This window comes from Cebus imitator, unplaced genomic scaffold (assembly GCF_001604975.1).
Source record: "Cebus imitator isolate Cc_AM_T3 unplaced genomic scaffold, Cebus_imitator-1.0 Scaffold330, whole genome shotgun sequence".
In the NCBI taxonomy this organism is placed as follows: Eukaryota; Metazoa; Chordata; class Mammalia; order Primates; family Cebidae; genus Cebus; species Cebus imitator.
In genome coordinates, this window is record NW_016107645.1 from 317,509 (window position 1) to 320,241 (window position 2,733).

Consider the following 2,733-nt stretch of genomic DNA (forward strand, 5'->3'; position numbering starts at 1 on the left):
TGGGCCCCGGGGCAGGGTCCAGCCTGTCTTAAGTGGTGTGGGCCAGCCAGATTTAAAGACACAATTTCTTCCTCCAAACCCTCTCTGCCTGCTTTCTGCTCTCTCTCACCTGCTTCTCTGGGCCAAGTTACCAGGTGGGAGAAAATCAGTGGGGAAGGGTGTCAGGTATGGTCTTGGCCTGCGTGGACAACTGCACTCAGGGCAGCCACCACATCTTATGGTCCTGGCTCTGTGGGTGCTGTAGCCAGACGGCTTCCCACTGCTGCACCAGCAACTCTCAAAAACCCAAAGTGCCTGGCTTGTTTGCTTGCCAGCCTGTGTGTCCCGCCCAAGAAGTGGGAACATGGGACCATCACTCAGTACTGAAGCCAGGGCCTGCGTGGCACCACAGGAGCGCAGTCCCAGAGGCCAAATTTTAAAAGTGCACGTGCCCCAAGCCCACTGGGGAGTGTAGCAGCCTGGTGCACATTCCATCAGGTGTCTGCAGCTTCCCTGGGTGGGCAGCAGCGGTGCAGGGAGGGGGTCCAACACACACGTGGTCCCAGTGTCATGGCAGACTAGAACACCACAGAGGTTGGGGAAGCCTTCCCCTCCAGCACATGACAGTGTAAAGAGGACCTGAGCAGGGATGCACCTGGCTTTTAAACTCCTAGCTGCAAGCAGTTTTTTTTTTCTTTTGGCTCATTGTAAGGAGCCAGTGGCTGAAGCAAAATGCAGCCCCTGGCTGCAAGCCCCACCCAGAGCTTTGGGACCACACCTGGGTCCAGATTTCCATAAAGCAGACTTCTTCCTGGCAGCCCTTTAGCACTAGCAGCCAAGTGGTAAAGGGGCTAAGTTGCAGGGCTGGCAGCCATGAGGTTGCCAGTTCAAATCCCACTGGTATCGGTCTTGAATTGGGGAATCCAGAAGCTCAAGACTGTGGGACTTTGTGTTTTGTGTATAATTTGTCTTGCTTAGGATTAACTCTCTCTACAGCAGAAATTCTCCATCTAGAAGATAACAGTCAAACTGGTTCCTGGGGAGGAGGCTCAGTCCTGAGGGTATTGTTTCAACCTCAGCTATGCAGCTCAGACTTCTTTGAATTGTGTGCTCTGATGACCCCTCCCTAGAAGTTTACCCTCCTAGGGCAGTTTTATAATCTGGTCTATGTAACTCGGACTTTTGCTAGGGAATATTGGTATCCATCTCACAAGCCTCACTGGCCTGGTTCAGGGACGTGCTGGTATGAGCCACCCATCCCAGAAGTCCATGTCCTTGGGTGGTCACTAAAGGCATGCAGCCAGAGAGCGTGAGTGCCCATGACGCTGGTAGGCGTTATTTGATTCCAGTACATGAGAGGCCCCAAAGATGATCACGCATCTTGGGCACACGGAAATTGCAAGGTACTGACTGGGGGATGCCCCAGATCCAGTGCCTTATCTGAGAGACACCTCAGACAGAATGATTGCAATTAATAACCAGAGATGTGGGCATCTCTTGTGTTCAATTTGAGATGGGTGCTACTCTTCCCAAAATCAAGTCCCCATTAAAATGTATCCTGGAAAGTTGGAACCAATTTGACACACGATCTTTAAAAAGAAGTGGCTCATTTTTCTCTGCTGAGCAGTGTGGCCAAAATATCCCCTGCAGAGTGGAAAAACCTGGCCTCCTAAGGGAAGTATAGATTATGACACCATGCTACAATTAGACCTGTTTTGTAAAAGGGAGGGTAAACAGTTTGAGGTCCCCTATGTGCAACGTTTCTTTTCCTTAAGGAATAAGCCTCAGCTCTGTCAGGCCTGTTCCCCATAATTTAATCAGCCCTCCTAAGGACTACCTCCACATTTGGGACTCCCTGTGGCTACTACCTCCACCAGTGCCAACCAGGGCTCCTCAGCCCCTGTACCCCAACAGGAGCTAAGGAGGGCTGAGAGGGCTAAGGCATCTCAGTCTACCAGGATGCCAAGACTCTGCCCCCTACAGGCAGTAGGAGGATAATTTGGTCTAACCAAGGTGGACCACCCCTTCTCACTTTCTGACTTAAGGCAAATTAAGGTAGACTTTGGAAAGTTTTCAGATAACCCAGACGAGTACATAGATGTTTTGCAGGGCCTGGGTGAGTCCTCCGAATTAGACTGGTAAGACATCATGCTATTGCTTAATTAAACCGTAACCAGCAATGAGAGAGAGGTTGCTCTAGCAGTGGCTCAAGAGTTTGGGGACACCTGGTACCCTAGTCAAGTGCATGACCTAATGACACCAGAGGAAAAGGATAGATTTCCTACAGGTAAACAAGCAGTCCTTGATCCCAAGGAGGGCACAGACCCTCGTTGGGATCCTGATTCAGAACAGGGGGACTGGAGCCATAGGCAATTCTTGACCTGCATACTTGAGGGATTAAGGAGAACTAGCAAGAATCCCATGAACCATGCAATGTTATCCACCATAACTCAGGAAAGGAAAAAAACCCAACAGCTTTCCTTGAGCGATTGTGGAAGGCATTAAGAAAGTATACTCCCCTGTCACCAGACTCCATCAAGGGTCAGTTAATACTAAAGAAGGACAAGTTTATTATGCAGCCAGCAGGAGATATTAGAAGGAAGCTCCAGAAGCTGGCCTTGGGGCCAGAACAGAGTCTAGAATCAATACTGAAGCTGGCAACCTCCGTGTTTTACAATAGGGACCAGGAGGAACAGGTTGAAAGAAACAGGAGAGACCAGAGAAAAGCTGCAGCCCTAGTCATGGCCATCAGGC